The sequence below is a fragment of the Micromys minutus genome (genome assembly GCF_963924665.1).
Source record: "Micromys minutus genome assembly, chromosome: 8".
Classification (NCBI taxonomy): Eukaryota; Metazoa; Chordata; class Mammalia; order Rodentia; family Muridae; genus Micromys; species Micromys minutus.
The window spans coordinates 61,937,917-61,959,412 of record NC_137977.1 but is presented as its reverse complement, the minus strand read 5'-3'; the positions used below and the strand labels follow the sequence as shown (position 1 = coordinate 61,959,412).

The 21,496-nt window shown below is 43.6% G+C and overlaps 1 protein-coding gene and 1 pseudogene across 4 annotated transcripts in view; one reads left to right on the top strand and one right to left on the bottom strand.

Annotated features, from left to right (window-relative positions):
* Positions 1 to 3,522: 3,522 nt before the first annotated feature.
* Positions 3,523 to 7,430, bottom strand: LOC308423429 (histone H2A.Z-like; annotated as a pseudogene). Its single transcript has 2 exons — positions 7,385 to 7,430; positions 3,523 to 3,900 (listed from the first exon to the last, which is right to left on the bottom strand). The product of its transcript is annotated as a histone H2A.Z-like (transcript).
* A 210-nt stretch (positions 7,431 to 7,640) lies between these two features.
* The window catches only part of ARK2N (arkadia (RNF111) N-terminal like PKA signaling regulator 2N), a 73,153-nt gene continuing 59,297 nt past the window's right edge, over positions 7,641 to 21,496 (top strand). For 2 of the 3 annotated variants that reach the window (XM_080919856.1, XM_080919858.1), the window contains exon 1: positions 8,151 to 8,373. The gene's annotated coding sequence lies outside the window, so the exon portion shown is untranslated. Of the gene's footprint in view, positions 7,798 to 8,150; positions 8,374 to 21,496 lie in introns of those variants that run through there. The other variant, XM_080919857.1, reaches the window with a different exon arrangement.

Below are 21,496 nucleotides of genomic sequence, written 5' to 3'. Positions count from 1 at the left end.
CTGGGTTTATTTACAATGTGTGTGTGTGTGTTGAGGGGATGGAATCCAATGCTTTATTCATATTGGGCAAAAGTTCTACCATCAAGTCCTAGCCTCAGATTTAAAGTATACATCCAGGAGTCCAAATCAAAGAGAGACAAGGGGCCAGAGGTTAGCTAGGAGCTCTATGTATTACCCAATGTAGGGTACAGCCCCAGAACTTCTCAAATCCCATTATTGGGGGTGGGGGAGGGCAGTTATTAAGGTTTCATTACACAGCCTTGCATGATTAAATAATCAGCCATTGGTGGGCACAGGATAGGTTATTTCTCCACTGGTGAAATGAGCCCATTCAAGACAGATTAGAATATATTAAAGGCAAACTTATTGGGAAGCTGCTCTCGGGTGAGATCACTGACCCCAGGGACCAAGGCCAGGGGAGTCACCATGGGGATAAAAGTGGGGCGGAGTAGGGGGGAGAAAGAGAGAAAGGGTACAAGCACAGAGAGAGAAGGGAAAAAATAAGAAGGAAGTGGGGAAGAGAGAGGGAGGAAGAGAGGGATAGGGGAAGGAAAAGAGGGAAGAGGGGGAAAGAGAGGGAGATGGGAAGAAAGGGAAAGGGGAAAAAAAAGAGGGAGAAGGAGAGGAGGGAGAGAGAGTGATCAAAAAATGTCTGGCTTATATAGCCTCTGTGGGAAAGGCAGCCCAGCCCCTGGGCTGGAAAGTTCAGGGTGGGGGAAAGGGTATGCCAGGTTGAGACTGAGGGATGTTGGAAGAACCTGGAGAATCTGTTTTGATATGTAAAATATGCACCTCAGTCCCTAATCTCAAGAGAAACAAAACCAGAGGCAGCTGAGGCAGGAGGAATTTGAATCTGAGGCTAGCCTAGGCTACATAGCAAGACCTTGTTTCAAACCAACACTCTTTGGCTTTTGGCAGTTGAATCCCATCTCTGGCCCTTCTCCTTCTCCTGGGGCTGGAGGTGAGGAGGGAGGGTGGGAGGAAGGTAGGGCTGAAAGTTAGACCCAGCCCTGTAACTGTAATTTTTGGAGGGTTTACAAAACCCCTTTGTTCCTGAATAACTGAAGGGTGTTTCCATGCTTGCTCTAGCCCATTCTCAATCCTGAATAAATGATGTAGAGACTTGGTATATTTAATAACAAGCTTCAAGCCTAAGCTGCGCAGGTTCTGAGCTATTCTGACTCTATGGCTACCTACTTCCCATGGTGTGTTGCCTGCATCTGAGTCTTGCCCTGGTACCTTCTGGTCCATGTGTGTCCTCATAGCTGTTCCTCCTAGTTCATCTCCACATTGTTTCTCCACTTTTTCCTCCCCATGGTCCTTCTCTACTACTTCTCCCTCTCTGGTTCCCCACCCCCTGACCTCCCTCCCTCCACCTCCATCCCCCTACCCCCAACTTGAATCAGAAGTCAGGGCTCCATTCTCTTCTGCACAGCTAAATGACTGATCAGCTCTTTCATTACCAATCAGGGGTGATGACACCCTCCCTCCCCCAACAGAGACTGGAGATGGCTGACCTTGCCTTAGTTAGGACCTAGAAATCACTATCTGAAAGCACAAAGCACAAAAACAGCTCCTAACAGGGTTCTCTAACTGAAGCTCTCCAGGTTCCCTCCTAGGGTCATGTCATTAGCACAAGGTCAGGCAGGTGCCCTCCAGTTGCTCAGAAATCCCCAGGGTGTCAGGAACCTGCAAGGAGACTGGCAGAGCCCAAATGTCTGTTTATTCTGTCCCCTGGTGCTGCTCTTCAAGGACATAATTATTAGAACCAGGGGAGGCAGAGGCAGGGAGCAGAGATAGTAGAAGAGCTCATAGCAGTCCAGCCCTTTCTTCTCAGCTAAGTGTCTTCTGTGGCCACCCACAGGGAACCTCTGAGGGAGGCCTAGCCTTGCCATTTCCTTCCCCCTTTTCCTCATTTCCTCCAGAGCCTTAGGGTATAGTCTTTTTTTCTCCCAGAGCTCCTACTGGTCTCTCGGGTAGATGGTTCAAATCCTCCACTCCCTCTTCTCTGAACTGTGACTGGGTGAGAAAAAGTCCAGATTCTACTTTCTTCTTTTTAAACATTTCTTTTTTCTTCTCTCTCTCTCTCTCTCTCTCTCTCTCTCTCTCTCTCTCTCTCTGCAACAAGTTCTCACTTTGTAGTTCTACCTTGCTTGGAACTATCTAGATCAGGCTGGCCTTGTGGAGGAGAGGAACATCGATAGGCCTCTTTGATCCTCTTCTAAATGTGGTGAGGGCTGTGAATCTCTTTTCTCCAGCACTTGTCTGCTAATTAGTCTACTGTGGCCAGGTAGCCTAACTTGTGATACCTGCTGGGGTCCAGACTCTGATCCTAACGAGGTCAGTAATGACTAGGAGACACCCATCATAGAGGGTGATTCTTTATTTAAACAAACAGGTGTCATGGACTGGGATGCGGCTCACTGGTAGCGTGCTTGCTGGCCTGCAGGCCTTGGCTTTGATCCGTAGCCATGCAGGAACTGGGTGACTGGGCGTCTCAGCACTTGGGAGGTGGATGGGGATCAGAAATCTTGGGCTCCGCACTGGTATACAGAGAGGGGCAGGGAGTGGGGAGGCTTGTAGGGGAGTTGAAAACCACCTTCTGCATTTATTTCCATTTTCCTTCTTTTAAGATGTTATGTTGGGGCCGGAGAGATGGCTCAGCGGTGAAGAGCATTTGTTCTTGCAGAGGACCCAGTTCAAATCCCAACATCCACACGATGACTCACCGACAACAACAGACCTGGCTCTGTTCTCCATTTGAACCTGAACCTCACGCCAGGATCCTGAGATTGGAATTGTGGACGAACATTGCTAGACTTCCTCATTCCTATTCTAAATGTGATGGCCGCTATGAATCCTCTTCTTTCTTTCTTCTTCTCTTCCTCTTCCTGCTCTTCCTTCTTTTTAGTTGGAAATATGACCTTTATTGAGTTTATCCACCAGAATAGAAATTACATCTGTATAAAACCAAAAGCTTGTTACTATAACTTCTGCATCACAATGAATCCAAACAGTTTTTTTTTTTTTTTTTTTTTTAAACAGTCAACTCAATCAAAACCCACTACTTGGGCTGGAGAGATGGCTCAGTGGTTAAGAGCACTGACTGCTCTTCCAGAGGTCCTGAGATCAATTCCCACCAACCACATGGTGGCTCACAACCATCTGTATCTGATGCTCTCTCTCTTCTGGTGTGTCTGAAGACAGCTACAGTGTACGCACATAAATAAAATAAACTGTAAAAGAGAGAGAGAGAGAGAGACTTCAGTGTACTCATATACACTAAATAAATCTTAAAAAACAAAAAACCCAACCCACTACCTCAGAATCAATAGCTTCTTTGAAGCCATATAGTAACACTTAAACGTGGTTAAGACTTGAGTGCAGAAATTTGGTGGATTAGAAGGCTAATTAAGCTTTAACTTGCTCAAATAGAATTACAAAAAGGCCAAACTGTTTTTCACAGAGATACAGCCCACTGGAATTACCAACACTGGACAGCTGTTAAGACTATTTAGTCCCTTAGACAGTCTTCTGTTGTCCGTTCTTCCCAATCGGGCGGTTTGCGGACGTGTGAGATGACACCACCAGCAGCAATCGCAGCCTTGAGCAGAGAATCCAATTCTTTATCTCCGCGTATAGCAAGTTGCAAGACAAGGGGCAATACGCTTTACCTTTAGTCTCTTGATGCATCCTGCCAACTCAAGTACCTCTGCGGTGAGGTACTCCAGAACAGCTGCCGTGTACACAGTAGCGGTCGCGCCCACACGTCCGTGGTTGTGCTAGATTTCAGGTGTCGACGAGTACGGCCCACAGGGAACTGCAAGCCGGCTCGCTGCGAGTGGGAAACCAGCTTTGTCTTGGCCTTTCCGGAGTTCTTTCCAGGCACCTCGGACTGTGCTGAAGCTCGGACAAGCGGCCAGGGGGACGCTCAGCGAGATCCCGGCGCCCATCCCGCCATCGCACCGTGAATCAAACTGTCACGAACCCCTTCTCCACAGAAATTGTCTCATCACACGTCCTGATCTGCACAGGTTCCAGACAGGCAGATGGTGCATATACTCACATGCCGGTGAAAGTCATACGTATGAAAGAAGTCGAAAAAGGAAGACTTTCCATATGCACCAGGTTTCGTTGGTTTACCTGACACGAGAAGCCTGGGTCTCTGAGCATTTCACCCAGGAATGACTGAGGAATGCCAGTCATCCTGGCAGGAAAGAAAAGGGGGCCTTTCTTAGTCTCCCTTGGTCACCTTCTGGTTCCACCTCATGACATCCTTCTGTGCTGTTCTGTTATGGCTCTGGTTTCATGTGATCCTGTCGTCCTGGGTGTGTGCCTGTGTCTGTGTGTGTGTGTGTGTGTGTGTGTGTGTGTGTGTGTGTGTATGTAGAATCCTGTTGAGATAGAATTGTTATTGTACCAAAGCACTGTGCCTGTACCTCCTTTGGGACTCCCAACATGTGACTAGGGACACTGGTACCAGAAAGGCAGACCTGATTTGTGTGTTCTCTCTTGAGCCAAGGATGGTAACAGGAGCTTTCTATTCATTTCTCATTTCACCTTCACCCCCAAAGGCATCAGGGGTCAGCCTTCGGACCAGCAAGGACTCCAAGGTTCATCGAGATCACTCAATTGCTTGAAGGTCACTCTGATGGAGTGAGGCAGAGCCAGGTCCAAATTCAGACTTGCTGTTATTTGGATTCCTTTGTCTCCTTCTAGATAGCCTTCCCTGGGAGGACGCAATTCGAGTAAGTTAACTCTGGAAGCTGTCACTTGTCTGAGGTTACATGCCTATCACAGTGCAGAGGCTCAGCATGTCCCCAGAGTACACCGCCTTGTACCTTTGACAGGGATTAAAAATACCACCAAGCCCATGGCACTGCTATGAGGTTCAGAAGAATAAATCCATTTAAATAGCAAAGGATCTGTCACATAGTAAGTATTTAATAAAAGTCATTATTATCTCTTCCTCTCATCTTACTTAGGACTAGAAAGTTCTTGTGCCTATAGCAGTTAGCAAAAATGAATGAAGTGTACAGGAGATATATATATATATATATATATATATACATGTATATATATAAAACAGGATACTATATGTACAGGATAATATATATTACAGGATACTATATGTACAGGATAATATATATATATTACAGGATACTATATGTACAGGATAATATATATATTACAGGATACTATATGTACAGGATAATATATATATATACAAAACAGGATACTATATGTACAGGATAATATATATATTACAGGATACTATATGTACAGGATAATATATATATTACAGGATACTATATGTACAGGATAATATATATATAACAGGATACTATATGCACAGGATAATATATATATTACAGGATACTATATGCACAGGATAATATATGTATATATATATATATATATATATATATATATATATACAAAACAGGATACTATATGCACAGGATAATATATATATTACAGGATACTATATGCACAGGATAATATATATATATTACAGGATACTATATGTACAGGATAATATATATATATTACAGGATACTATATGCACAGGATAATATATATATATATATATATTACAGGATACTATATGTACAGGATAATATATATATATATAACAGGATACTATATGCACAGGATAATATATATATATATTACAGGATACTATATGTACAGGATAATATATATATATATATATATATATATATATATATATGAAATGGCATCAGTATATCAAAGAAATCTCTGCACTTGCATGTTTACTACAACCCTGTTCACAAGATATGAATGTGATACACAGTAGAATATTATCCAGCCATGAAATTAAATCTGACCATTTGTTGCAACTTGGGAGGATTTGGATGTTTAAGTGGAGTATATCAGGTACCAAAAGACAAATGCTAAAACTTACTTAAATGTCGGTGTGTTGACTTTTCCAGAGGAAACATGGAGGAAAATCTCCATTCACCCCTGATAGAACATCTAGGACAGATCTAAGTAATGATTCCACTCGAGTCCAACTTAGTAAACCAGTGAGTTTACTAGTTCATTTATTATAGGAGCATGGGGGCTGAGGGGTTACCTACAGGAACTTGGATGATTCAAAAAGAGCTTCATCACGGAAAGGTCCTACTTCAGGAACGTTGTGGGGGGTGGGGTGGGTGATGACTAGTATTCCGGGCTAAGATCCCATGACACACCTGTTTTTTCTAGGATGTGATCTCAGTCCCCTTGCTGTTCTTGTAGACCTAGTTTTTACCGTATTGCTCCATGCCACTACCATGACTATGGGGACAAAGCTATTTCTGCTCCAAGATGGTCATGGGATAGCCATGTTTTGGCTGGTGGGAGAACCGATGTATGACATATGCAGAGGTTAAAGAGTTCCTCTCCCGGGAGCACAAAGGAGGGTAGTTGTTACCAGAGCCTGGGGAGGACACAGGGAGGACCGGATGTAGAGAGATGGTTAATAACAGGTGCGGCTGGGCAGGAGGAAGAGCTTGCTCGGCTTTGACAGCACGCTAGGATAACCGCGGCTGACGACAAGGTATTGGATAGAGCAGCTAGAAGAGAGGATTTTAAATGCTCTCAACAGAAAACAAAACAAAACGAAAAAACCAAAACACCGAGGCAATGGCGCATGTTTTGAAGTGGCACATTGTTCCCCCACAGAAGGTACAGCGAATAAAACACTTGCATACTCTTGAGAGAGCGCTGGCAAGACGACTCAGTAAGTCTTTCTCTCTCTCTCCCTCCCAACAGGATGATAATAATAATCCCGAGTAAACCGGAGAGCAGAGCGACATTAGGGGGTAGCTAATGTTGATGGAGGTGTGAGGTTTGTCTTGGTCCTGTTTCCTCCTATGGAGTTTGAGATGCAGGGGAATGAGAGCTAGCCAGGAGAGGACTCATCTCAGGAAACCTTTACCTTTGTTTCACAAGTCGCAGATGGATTCTTTGCTAGAAAGACCAATGACACGGAAAAGTTATCTGAAGGGTGCAGCGATGTGGCAGACACCAAATAACATTTCCCTCAGCCGCTTATCAAGAGGCGCGTTGGTTTTCCATCTTTTCCTTCCCTTTTCTCCGGTGTGCGTTGTCTCCAGACTCCGCTGACCAGAAATCAGAACAGATCTTTATCAGTTTGGAAAACGGCGAGACCCTGTCTAAAAACTGGAAAAAGGTCTGGGGACGTAGCTGAGGGGCGAACAGTTGCTTCGCATTTGCAGGGATCAGTTCAATTCCCCGTATTTAAAAAAAAAAAAAAAAAAGGTACAGATGACATTTTCTTCTTCAAAACCTTGCATTGTAAGCTTGTCCTCGGCGTCGGTCTCTGGAGCTCGCTACTTGCCAAATGGAGACTCACCCCCTTTTTCTCCAGGTCCCGAGCCCAGCACGTGCCCCGAGCCCATTTTAAGGACAGGTCTGCAAAACTCCTAGTAGTGTGTCACCCTTCCCAGGGCGGGCTGCCAAACCAAGGAGTGACTCTGCAGAGGTGGAATTTTGGGCGTCTGAGGCGTGTGTTGGCGGAGCGGGGTCCCCTGGAGGACTGTGTCACCGGCAGGTGGCGCGCTAGCCGCAAGCCCCGCGGCGTTTTCCGAGCCAAAACTTGAACAGGACGTTAGTGCGGGTGTTGGAAACGAGCGGTTCCCGGGAGCCGAGCTGTTGGCTCCCGCGGGAAAGTGACGAGAGAAGGGAGTAGACACCCTCGGGCACCCTGCTGGAGCAACTCCACGATTCGGACATCGTGAGCGACCTTCGGAAAGGCATCGTGAGTGGGTGAGTATGGGGCAGCCCTCGGGAAGCGGAGCCCGGTGCTTTTAAGGCACGGGGTTGGCATGGCCCGGCATTTCGTCCCTCCGAGACCGACGTTACCAGATAGAACGGAGGGCGCGCGCGAAAGCCCGGGAAGCGGGCGCGCAGGAGCCCGCGCTCAGCGAAGGGCGCGCGCGCGTCCCCGCCGCCAGATGGCGCTGCGCAACTTGCTCCGGGCCGGCCGCCAGCCAGCATAGGTTCCCGCCGCCAGGGCGGCCGCTCTAGCCAGCAGGCGCTGCTCTGTGGTTCCGGGCGGAAGTGAGGCGCAGAGCGGAACGGCCTCTGGTGACATTTTCTTGGGGCGGCGCGGACGACTGAAGGGAATTGGTGTTGGAGGCTGCGGAGGCGGCGAGCTCTACTCTGCCCCGCTGCAGGGGCTCCAGCCGCGCTTCTCTGCTCGCCGCTGGGAGTTGTCCGAAGAGAAGGGGGCGTTGGGGCCGCGGCGGCCCGAATCTGCGGGCCCGTCTGCGCCGCCCGGGTGGGCGCGTGCCCCGACGGGGCGCGCGGGGCCGGCGAGGAGGCACGGACGGCGGGGCGCAGGTGAGGCAAGAAGGGGCGCGGGGCCGCGGCCTTGGTTGCGGGGTGAGCCTCGGGGTCGGGGCTGCGTCCCGGAGAGGTGTTTGCGAGGCGGAGGGGAGCGGGGCCGGGCTCTGCGGCGTCCGAGCGTGGGGTCACGACGGCGGAGGCGCGGCCCGGACCCCTCGCCCGTTCGCCCGCCCGCCCGCCGCGGTGACCCTCGCGTCCTCTGCCCGCCCGTCGAAGGGCCCTCCCCTGGCCGCTGGCCCCGAGCGGGCAGCGGGCTGAAGGGACCGCAGCAGCCCCCAGGCCGCAGAGTTGTGTTGGAGCAACTTTGCGGAGCCCGGCCCGCGGGAGCAGCGGAGGCGGCCCCTCCTCCTGCTCCGTGCCGGAGGCTGGCGCCCACACCAGCCCGAGCCGCGGAGAGCCCTCTTCCCGCGGTGGCCTTGGAGGAACGAGAAAGGGCTTCCCGGACTTGGTGCTGGCCTCTCGCCGCTTCGGCGACTGTGGGTCGGCTGGTGCTCGGAATCAGTGTGCGTGGGTCTCCGATGTTGACCTGCGACTTTCTCAACTTTAGAGGCCAGCGCAGATGTGTTCTGAGGACCCCCGAATTAAGGACTCTCTTGCCTCCCCTGAGTTCTCAGAGTACCCCACCAAGATCACTTCTCACCGTTTATCTTAAAGCACTTATTTTTTATAGTGTATTGTGTTTTTCTATGGAGCAGACTGGTCTGCCATTCATTCTCACCTTTAAGTTACCCTATCTTTATCACAAAGTAGAGAGAGGCTTTCCGGTTGAAGGAAAAAAACCGGTGCAGCCTTTCCAGATCCTTCACCTCTCGGGCAGTTTGTGCTTTGCAGTGCTTTTGGGTTTGTGTTTGAGCCCTGGTATCTGGATCTTTGCATCCATTAGGGTGAACGTTCCATCGATGACTCTTTGTAGAGGTTGGGCCACTTAATTATAAACGGATCTGACAGTTTGTTTAGCTTATTACTGTATAGTATCGTTAGGCTCAAGTTAACAGTTTGAATCTCTTTCTCCTCTTGGGATATTTTAAGGACGGAGGCTATTAACTTTGCATTGTAGTTTTGCTGATCCTGGCAATTTGAATTTCTCCAGTAATCAGAGCATTACCTTTCGGTTTAACTAGCAGTTTAGAGACCTACATATGTATCGTCTGTTATCTTGAAGAATTACAGCAGTACCCCTCCTCCCCTTTGGAGGATCATATTTATATGCTATTATAACGTTAAGTAGAGTGTATGGTGCATAGTACATTGTTGATAAATGTGTAATTATTAGTTAAATTTGAATTTAGGAAGCAAGATGGACTTAAGTGACCTATATACTACTTTAAAAAGAAATTGAAATTTTAATTCATTTCTATTACATGAGAAAAATATTTTTAACATATAAACTGACTCTCAGAAATGCTGTTTTTTTGTTTATTTTGGTATTTGTTTTTGGTTCTCAAGACAGGGTTTCTCTGTGTAAACCTGGATGTCCTGGAACTAGCTTTGTAGACTAGGTTGACCCTGAACTCAGCCCTTTGGCTCTGCCACCCAAGTGATGGCAATAATAAAGGTGTGTGCGACTGCGGCCGGAGCCACTTAGGCTGGCTGTGTACTGCTGGATCCTTCTAAAACTTAAGTGTGTGAGTACACTGTCGCTGTCCTCAGACACCAGAAGAGGGCATCGGATCCCATTAGAGATGGCTGTGGGCTACCAGGTGATTGCTGGGAATTGAACTCAGGACCTCTGGAAGAGCCACTGAGCCATCTCTCCAGCCCCCCTCTGAATTCGTAAAATGGTAAACTATACTGACTCTGCCACTGTCCCCCTTTACCCCCACAATTCTGTGTGTGTGTATGAGAGAGAGAGAGAGAGACAGACACACAGACAGACACAGAGAGACAGACAGGCAGGCAGAGACAGAGAGAGAGACAGTCAGATTGGTTTTGAACTCCTTATTGTCCTGCTTCCATGCTAACTAGGATTACCAGTATTGTTGACATACAAGAAGAAAAGTTAAGATAGCTGTAACTAGAGGACTGAGTTAATCACATTGCTTTCTTTTTAAGCCAGTCTCAGTCCTCCTGCCTCAACTTCTTGCATGCTCAGATTTTTCAGTTTGAGTTAAATTTTTATGTTTGGGTGCATGCACTGTTTGATTAAGTGGCGATCAGAGGAGTTTTCGGGAGTTGGTTCTCTATTTACATCATGTGGATCCCAAGCACTGGGGCAAGTATCTAACTTATGGAGTCATCTTTGGCTCCATAAGTCAGATTTCTTAATGAAATGCCACCTCAACTTTATAGAAAGTGAATTGGATTTTGAAACAAGAAACTTTGTCCACTGTTAGCTTTATAATAAGTTCAGAGTGTATTTGTAATTTAGCTTGTATTTATTTTTTATTTATTGGTGTGTGTGTGTGTGTGTGTGTGTGTGTGTGTGTGTGTTGGGGAGGGACAGGGTCCAGGCTGGCCATGAATTTGTAGCAGTCTTTCAACCTCTGCCTCTGGAGTGCTGGGATTGCAAGTGTGTGCCATTGCTGGTGGCATTATTCACTCTTAATGTGTATTCATATGAGACTGCCATGATGGTTGCTTTATGTGAGAAATTCAAGATAAGTTTAACTTTCAAGTATAATGAAATTCTGCTAGAGCAACCTGTAGCTCCCATCCCCTTTGGGGCCGAACAATAACAAGAGATCCCATTATCAGATATCTGGCATATCAGATATTTACATTATGATTCATAATAATAGCAAAAGTACAGTTATAAAGTAGCAATGAAATAATTTTATGGTTGGGGGTCACCACAGCATGAGGAACTTATTAAAGGTTTACAGCATTAAAAAGGTTGAGATGTGTGCTGTGCTGGAACTCTGTTCAGTGTATGGCCTTTAAGGTTTTGCTCATAATGTTTGTGTTGATATCAATACTTTAGATTTTTTTGTATTCATATTTCTGGCATTGCTACTTTCTTTTTTACTGAGCCAGGTATGTATGATGGCTTGTGTCTGTAATACAGTCTGAGGCAGAAAGATTGCTTTAAGCTCATGGCCAACATGTGTGACTTAGTGAGACTCAGGACAGCCTAGATTATAATGTGGGGTTGAATCTCAGGAATAAATAAATCTGTTTACTACAGAACTGGTAATTTCTGTGAGCCTGTGTGGTTGGTTACTCATTATTCGAGAAGTTGTTTTTGTGGGATCACTAATCTTACAGTTTCGCTTCAACATGTACATGAAGAGACAGGATGGAGAGGTAGTTTGAGTATTTTCTCCACTTTAAAAGCTTGGATGTAGTAGCAAACTAATCCTTAGTTTGGTAACTTTAATAATAATTATCTTAGACCTTCATTTTCCTGAGTAACTAGCTGTATGAAAATAACTTATAGAGCATATTGTATTTACTCAATTGATAATGCGTGACAACTCCAGCAAAATACATTAGTAATGTATGTTCTCTGCATACTGATCTAAGCCTGTTTGTTTATTAAAAAGTTTGTTTGCTTGGTTATTGACAGTCTATATAACCCTGGCTGGCCTGGAACTTTGTAGACACGAGGCTGGCTTATAATTCATAGAGATTTGCTTGCTTCTGCTCCCCTTAATGATTTTAATGTATTATCTTAAGAAAGATTTGGGGCCCAAATTGGTAATTATGTAGGCAAAATGAAATAGACATAATAACCAGTAAAGTGATGGTACCTAGAAGAGATCCGGACAAAGAAGACGGTATTCATGAGGGACTTTTTTTTTTGGTGAGATGAGTCTTGGCTGGCCCGTAACTCGCGGAGATCCTGTCTGTTTCTGCCTTGTCAGTCAGTGCTGGGATTAAAGGCATATATCCCCACACCCTGGCCTCATTTAGCACCTCTTTATCCTCAGCCCTAAGCTATTGATTCTTAACACTTGCCAGCAGTTCCATAGAGCTGTGATGGAGCATGCTCAAGAACTTTTGAACCTAAGGTTTGAGGTAACTTCCTGCTAGGGACAGGCCTGAGTGAAGTCATGTCTATTAAGCTCTGAGTTGCCTGTGCTCTTAGGAAGGAATGGCCGTGTCACACAGAGTAGGGCCAAGTGGTGAGGATTTCTTAGTGCATTAATGGGGGGTTGTGAATTTTCTTTTAAGACGACTTCTTCATCTCTTAGTTGGAATGAGAACCTAATTAAAGACAAAGTATTCTAGCCCAGGCTGGCCTGGGATTTGTGATCCCCTACTTAGCATTCATAGTGCTGGAAGGTACACAGGTAGGTAGTGCTGGAGCAGTCACTGAGAGCTTTCACCCTGATTGACAAGCAGTAGGCAGACATGGGGAACGGGGGACTGAGACTGGGCATCATGGTGTGGGCCACCCCCAGTGACACACCTCCTCCAACAAGGCCATACCTAGTCCTTCTCAAACAGTCCTGCCAACTGGGACCAAGCATTCCAATATATGAGCCTATGGGGCCATTCTTATTCAAACCACTACAGTGGGAATGTGCCTCTTCTGAGCCCTCTCACTGGCCCTGATGGTTATTTTTCTTTAGTTACTTTGAATTTGACTATTGTCATGAAACTTTATAAAGACAATTTTGTCAGTCCTTGTCTTTTAAATGTACCTGCATTCCTTATTCTTTCAGAGCTCTCATTATTGAACTTGAGGGGAAGAAATAGTGCTTCTTGTGTGGGTAGCATCTCTCTCAGATGAGTGGGATTGATGTTCAGTCAGTTTTCGCACTCAGCCTACAGGGCCTTGTGGTAAAAGGAAGGATCAGGGTGAGCTAAGAAAGGAACTTGTTCTTCTTTTCAGTGTTTCTGAGCTCCTAGAAGAGGAAACATGCAAACCAAATATGTGTATACACACACACACACACACACACACAAAGTACAGACTTATCAAAATGTAGGAACAGCAGCTGGTGGTTCCTAATGTGATTTTAAAATGCTTTAGCCTATATGAAAGATTTGGTGAGTTGTTCTATTTGGGATTTTTGGGTTTGACTTGGTTCTTGTAAATTTTTACAAATCTTTACTTAAAATAAGGAACTTTTCTTCACTCAGCCAATAGGTAGACATTGTAAATCCATAAAGTATGAACTTGGCCTTATTTACACATTTTCCAGAATTTTTTTCTTTCTTTCTTTCTTTTTTTTTTTTTTTTTATTTTCTAGTTAGATAAAAAGTGTAACTTTTATCAGCAAATCACACTTTGTGTGAATGTAGGTAAATTTTACAAAGTGATTAAATTGAAATCCAATTTACTGAGTTTTGAAGTAACTCAATGGGGATGGTTATATAGATAAAATAGTTTCTAGCTAAGGAGATGATTCTAGACAACCAGATGATGCCTAAGTCTCCTTCCTGCTTAGAGTGTGAGTGAGAGGAAGTGTGCTATAAGGGGAAAGTACTCACAACAGTTGTAGGCCACAGCTGGGGTTTCCTCTATCATACAGTTTGGAGAGCAGCATTTTTCCTAAATGACTCTCTAAGTTTAAAGTGCTTTAAGACAGACAGACTTAATTCCTTCCTTCCTTCCTTCCTTCCTTCCTTCCTTCCTTCCTTCCTTTCATTCATTCTTTCTTTCTTACTTAATATACTGCCAATTCCTTTGAAAATGCATTTTTTCCACCTGAATTCAAGCTTATTATGTATTAATAAATTAGTGTGGGTGAATAAATTAGTGTGGGTGGTTGTTCAAAGAGCATCAGTGGTAAATCTATTAATATTTTGGAGTAGCTATATTAAAAAATCTTAAAGGTTTTATTTTTATTATTATTATGTGTATCTATGTTTATTTGTGTAAATGTGTGCCATCACTGTGTTTACTCAAGGAGACCAGAAGAGGGTGTTGGATTCTCAGGAGCTGCAATTACAGGGTTTAGTGGCCTTTAGTGGGTTCTGGGGGCTGAACTTAGGTTTCTTGTAAGAGTAGGAAGTCTTCTTAACTACTGAGCCTTTTTTCCCTACCCCCTAGAACAGCCTTCTCTTTTCCTTCCCCTCCCCTCCCCTCCCCTCCTATCTTCTTTCCTCCTTTCCTCTCCTTTCCCTTCTCTACCATTCTAGTCTTTCCCCTTACTCACCCCCTTCTTGGTTTTTATTTATGAATGCTGTTTGATGTAAATCTCTTGAAGATTAAATGTTGTGGAATGCTTTTGTGATTTTTCCCCCCTTATATTCTCTTAAATTTGTTGTATGTTTTTCTGATAGTTGAATTTTCTGAAATTTTATCTTGTCTTAAGTAGCTGCTTCTAAGAATGTGTTTAAGCTAGAAATATGCTTGGCTGGTTTAGAACTAAGCTTTCATTTGCATGGCTGACATTAGAGAGTGAAGATTGCTGACCAAATATTCTTTTTAGAATGGGGTCGTCGGATTTTTTAGACAAACGTTTTTATGATGCTAGAGTCAGTGTTTGTTAGCGGCTGTGTAGTTAGGCAGAAGTATTGGGGATAGGGAAGTTGGGTGTGGAGTATAAAACTCTAGGAAAACAGAGTTGTTTTCCTTTCTGTATTTAGAACAAAAACCTCATGTAGTTGATTTTAAACAGTGTCTTTCCTGTCTGCCTTAGTGTTATCCTAGAACCATATTTTTTCCGAAGAGTTGTGGTGCACACCTGTGATCCTATTACTCGAAAGGCAGCAGATTGAGAGTTCATGGTCACCGTCAGCTACTTAATGAATTTGAGCCAGCTTGGGTTTGTGAGGCCATGTTCCCCCTAACAAATGAGGGGCCCCAGCCACTAAGAGTGACTTTCTGGATTTGATCCTGGGGACTCATGGAAGGAGAGAAGGGATTCCTGCAAGTTGCTTCTGATTGCTTATGGACATATGGATACTGTGGTGCTCAAACCCACACATAAATGAAATAAAATTAAAAAGTATTTATTGAGAAAAGTTGGGTGTTTTATATTATTTTTACACAGGATCTCACTTTGTATCCCAACCTGGCCTGATCTCTAGACAGTCTTCCTGCCTCAGCTTCCTGGATCTGGGAGTATGAGAATGACCCACTATGCCCATCTGATAAAATGGTTTACAATTTTTTAAAAAAGATTTTTTTTTATGTATATGAGTACAGATCTCATTACAGATGGTTGTGAGCCACCATGTGGTTGCTGGGAATTGAACTCAGGACCTCTGGAATATCAGTCAGTGCTCTAACCACTGAAGCATCTCTCCAGCCCCTAAAATTTTTTTTGTTCAATCAACCACATGGTGGCTCAAAACAGTCTATAATGGGATTCAGTGCCCTCTTATGGTGTGTCTGAAGACAGCTACAGTGTACTCATATATAAAAAAAAATCTTTAAAAAGTTTTTAAATTATGTTTAATATACCTTAGGATGGACTCACACTAACTTCATAGCCAAGGCTACTCTTGAATTCTTGATCATCCTGCCTCCACTCTCAAATGCTGTAATTTGTAGGCTTGCACCAGTACTCCTAGGTGAGAAGCATACTCTTTCTTATTTTTTCTGAGGCAAGGTCTCCCTATGTAGCCTTTGCTGACCTGGAACTTGCTTTGTAGGTTCCCCTAGTCCTTGGATTAAAGGACCACCACCATGACTTTATTTTTTTTATTTTTTAAAGATTACTTTTTAAAAATGTATGTATGTGTGAGTGTAAAAAGTGAATGTGAGTGCAGATGCCCAAGAGAGTCAGAAGAGGTTGTTGGGTCCCCTGGAACTTGAGTTGGAGATAGTTGTGAGCCTCCTGGTAATGGGTACTGGAAACTGAATTCCCTGCAAAAGCTTGTTGACCACTGGGCCATCTTTCCAACCTCAAAAAATATTCTTAAATTAACATTTAATCAAGTGTTTGTTTCTCTCAGCTGCAATTGGAAGAACAACTTGCTATTAGCCTGAAGGTATGTATAGTAGATAGAGTTTTGATTTTGTCAGCAGTTTTTCTTTTTTTTTTTGGAACCTGAGATGCCAGCATATGTGGTGACCTATGCTTTGAATCATCTTCTGAGAAAGCTAGAATGACATGAGCAAATGTCTTAGAGAAATTAAAACTGTCTTCAGTTGTTCTTGATTTACGGTAATGGTGCTTCAGAGTGAGCACTTTAGAATGTTTTTCTTTGCTGTAGTACTTTTTGCAGTTGATAACTTCTTTGCCTCCTACTTGATGCTGCTGTATTCCCTGTCCTGGTGCAGGACCAGGTGCATGCCAGAAGTGGTGGCATCTACCCTGTGAGGTGACTTGAGTAGCTGTTATCACTCCTGGCCTGTTCAGACAGCTCCTATCAGTTTGGAGAAGGTTGTCTGGCATATATGCAAAGCTGCCTTTGTGGCCGCAGTCTGGCAGTTTATATTTCTGTGCTTGTTAGGCCAGATCCTGCATGGTCCTGATCATTCCATTCAGCCTTATTAATTTCAGTGTTCCTTTTATGTGCTCCAACCCTTTGGCACTCATTTTCCAGCCAACTTTACCCTTAAGGAAAGAAAAACCAAACAACTTGTAATCACAATGAAGGATAATAAAGTTAATAATTCCAAGTGTCTTGTGGGAGTGTTCAGGGTTCTTCATTATTTCATAAATGTGTTTTTATGGTTATTTAGATCAAGAACCAAATACAGTCTTTGTATTGTTTAGCAATCTCCAGTTCCTCTCTTTCTTTACACATATGAAGAAATCAAAAACTTCCCATAGTCTGTATTTGTTAGTTTTATTGCTGTAGCAGTGGTAAGCATTCTTCAGTGTGTTTGCTAATTAATGTCTTCTGTTATGAGAATTGATTTGTTTCTTTTTCTGTGATGTATATTCTTTCTTGGTCAGTTTTCCCCCCCTTGGATGGCAAAGTCTTTATAGTTAATCTTGAGTACTTACCTCAGGAGGCACATGTTTTGTTTTGTCTGTGATGATAGCCTCTGTTGGTGGTAATTGGCCAGCTCCATTAATGAATTTCTCCTGTTTCATCATTTCCAGTTGTGAGTGTGTGCGTGTTTGTAGCCTCTTTAGGTTTTTCCTTCTGGGAGTTGGGGAAGGATGGATTTGCTGTGGAGAAAAGACTTGTTTTGTACTAGTCTGTGGGTGTTTTTATTCTAATTCTAAGCTTTGGTTCCTGCATAGTTCACATTATTTGTGTTAGTGCTTCTCAGTGGAAAACTAATCTAAAATCCTTGCAAATAATTGAAAGTTGCTGGAAAATATTTTTTTTTTTGAGGCATTGGTACTTAAGAGTACTGTTGTTACCAGGCTTAGTGGCCTATGCCTGTGATCCTATTACTTGGGAGATGTAAGCAGAAAGATCGGGAGTTCAAGGCTAGCCTGGGCTACATGAAACCCTATCTTACAAAAACAAAAAACAAAACCCTCTTTGAAGCATTGTATTTGTTGTGACCATTGTCTGAATAATTCACTCAAGTGTTAATTTTCTTAGATGATGGGTAGTATTACAGTTTTCCACTTATAGCTGTCTGTCTATCTATCTATCTATCTATCTATCTATCTATCTATCTATCTATCTATCTCTCTATCTATCTATTTTTGGTGTAGTGTGGGAATTAAACAAAGGATCTTGTGCATGCTAGGTAAATACTCAGATACTGAGTTACATCATGGGAGTTTTATTTACTTATGTAAGAGTGTTTAGCCTGCATGTAATAAGTGTGTGCTTTGTGTGTGCGGTGGAGGTCAGAAGAAGGCATGGGGTATCCTGGAACTGGCAATATGGGCTGTGGGCCACCACACGGGTCCTGGCAGCAGAACCTGGGCCTCTGCAAGTACTCTTAACCACTGAGCCCTCTCTTCAGCCCTAGGTCTTGGTTTTTTAAAGGTATCTCTGTAGCTCAGGGTGTCCTTGAACTCATAGTCTCAGGTATATGTCATGCTCTGCTCACAGTACTGCAGGAAGGGCCAGCTTGACTAATGATGTGTAAAATAACGGTTTTGATTTTTTTCCCCCCAGTGTTAGGGATGGAACCCTGGACCTTTGCTAGGCAAGCATTCTATTATCATTGAATTGCATTCCTAACTTTTGAAATACTTTACATCTCTTTGTGGCAGTAAGTTGCCCCAAGCAGCAGGATGTAGGTGTACAGCATTGTTTGAAAGTCCTACTTCATTTTAGTTTGATCTTTGTGTGTTATCCTTTGTCTTTGTTTCCAGTCTGAATGTTTCCTGTTCTGTTTCTGTGATTTGGAGACTAAGCAGAGCCAGTAGCAATGGCCAGCCTGGACTTCATGTCAAGGTCCTGGGCTACACATCGAAGCTCTCAGATTCAGAGAACCACCAGCCTGTGCCTCCCCAAATTCTAGGATGAAAAGCATGTATCACCATACCAGGTCAACATTTTATTGTACATTTTAAGTGTAGAAATAGCTCAGAAAAAGGAATTACAGAAGTATGGTTAAATCCCCACAACTTGGTTGTTGTTTTGTTTTTTGAGTCAGGGATTCTCTACATAGCTCTAGCTGTGCTGAACTCACCCTGTAAGCAGGCTTTGAACTCACAGAGATTTTCCTTCCTCTGTCTCCTAAGTTCTGGGATAAAGGCATGTGCTACCTTCCTTGGCCATAACTTGTTCTTAGGGATTTTATTTTTTTGGAAGGGGTGCTCTTGATTGCAACTATTAGAGAAGTGTGTGTTGAAGATGCCAGGGCGTCTGTAACTTAGGTGGTCAGGCTTGGTAACAGGTGCGTGTGTGTTGGTGTAGGTACTCTGGAGGCCAGGAGAGGGCATGGGAAGCCCTGAACTGGAGTTACAGGTGGTCAAGAGCTGCTTGGTGTAGGTGCTAGGAAATGAACCCAGGTTCTCTGCAAGAGCAGCTAGTATTCTTATCAACTGGGTTCATTCTCCATCCTCATGAGTAACTTGTGTGTGTGCCAAGGCAAGCTCTCCTGTCGCTCAGGCTGGTCTTAAGTCCTCAGCTTTCTGCCTCTATAGGCATGTACGACCATGCTGAGTTTCTGTCCGGGTATAGAACCCAGGGCACCATGGTAGACAAGCACTCTTTCTCAGCCTCTTGAATATGCCTACCATATTCAGCTACACTTGTTTTCCATTTATTTAAATAGTTAGTGTGAGTGAGGGGATATTTAGAACATTTAAGGAAAGCCTTTTGCTATGGTCGTAGTTTTTGTATTTTCAAGATTTGTATGTTGAGATCTTTACTCCCAGCATTGGTATTAGTAAGGTGAGGTTTGGGAGGTGATTAGGTCATGAGGGATCTGCCAGAGTGAGCAGGATTAGTGCCTTTATAAAAGAGGCCAGAGAAAGATTAGATGAGATCAGGAGTGTTCAGGCTACATTGGCTGTGGGCATTGGAGAGGTATTAGATTGCTTCTCCCTTCCTCCAAGTGAGGATTCAGTGAGGAGGAGCATTCTGTTAGCCAGGAAGCAGACCTGGGCCAGGTACCAGATCTGCCAGAACCTTGATACTAGGCTGTCTAGTTGCTATGACTGTGAAAAATAAGCTCTGCTGTTTAAGCCACCTAATTTCTGACATGTTACAGAGGCAACCTGAATGCACTAAGCACACTTTTCTTCAAGAACTACTTTTAAGAAAACTCTTGTTGTGTATATGTATGACTAAGTGTGTGTGTGTGTGTGTGTGTGTGTGTGTGTGTGTGTGTGTGTGTTTGGGGCTAGAACTTAATACGGAGACCAGACCAGACTGGCCATGAATTTGTACTGTTTCTCCATTCTGTTTCTTTTTTCTTTTAATTTATTTTTATTTTATGTGCACTGGTATGTGAAGGTGTCAGATACTGGGACATGGAATTGCAGATAGTTTTGGACCACCATGTGGTTGCTGGGAGTTGAACTCAGGACCTGGAAGAGCAGTCAGTGCTCTTAACCACTGAGCCATCTCTCCAGCCTCTTTTCTCTGTTTATTAAGTCCCTGGCTTATTTATTTGAGACAGAATCTAGTTTTAAGCTCAGGTTGGCCTTGAACGTCTTATTGACTCTTTTGTTTCTCAAACTCTGAGACTGCAGACAGGCACTAGTATGTTTGGTTTAAAAAAATTTTTTTTTTAAAAAGGAGTCTGCAGCTGAAGAAAACTTATTTTAAAGGACTGTTTTAAATCTTAGTGTAGTTGTATATTTACCACCTTCAGGGGAAGCTTGCAAGTAGAAGGCCCTCCTGAACAATTTAGTCAAACTTTGTTTCAAAATAATATTAAAAAGGGGTTGATGATTATAGCCCAGCGGTAGAGCACTTGCCTAGTGTGCATTAGGTTATGCCCCAACCCTCAATAATATAAAAGCAAACTTTTACTTACTGATTTGAGGAAAAGTTGATTAATTAACCTTCTCCTTTTCTTCCTCCTCTTTTTCTTTTCCCCCTACTATGTAGTCCTAGCTGGCCTGGAATTTGATACGTAGACCAGGCTGGCCTGGAACTGACAGGAGATCCATTGCTACCTTTGCCTATGGAGTGCTGGGATTAAAGATGTGTGCCACCAAGCCTTGTCCTGTTAAGGATATCATAGCACAGATCTTACTCCAGGGTGTTAAAAGGAAGAGAAACACTGAGAAAGAACACATGCATATCTAGGGCCTGGTGAGTGTGGGCTTTTCAAGGAAGCCTTATTTTATGGCAGGGATTATAGGCATGTCCTAACATACCCAGTTTTTGTGGTGCTGAGCATCCAACCCTGGGCTTTGTGTATGCTATGTAAGCACTCTACCAAGTGATCTCCAGCCCCAGCTCCAGCAACAACTCTTGTCTTTAAAACATTACAATCCAGTTCATCTTTTGTAGAAACCTGGCTGTTTAGAATGTTTATATTTGATTAAGAGGTTGCTATTGTAGCATGGTTCAAGCTTGAAGCAGGATGGAAATTCAGAAAGTGTTCTAAATATATCTTTCTAAATATATCTTGGCTATTGACCTACATATTCTGTTTTTAGAAATGAGTATTTATTTCAGGTTAGTTATGATCAGTAGTAAAAATTAATAAATTGATTTCAAAACCTAAAATAGAATTATTTAAAGAGAGTTATTATTGTCGGTATATTTTGTCTTTTCTGTGCTAGAGATCAAACCCATGGCATCATGCTCTACTACAGGGATACATTTGAAGCCCCAGATTACAGCATGCTTACTTATTTATTCATTTATTTTATTATTGCTTTTACTTTACTTTATCTTATTTTTTGAGACAGGGCTTTTCTGTGTAGCATTGACTGTGCTGGAACTCACA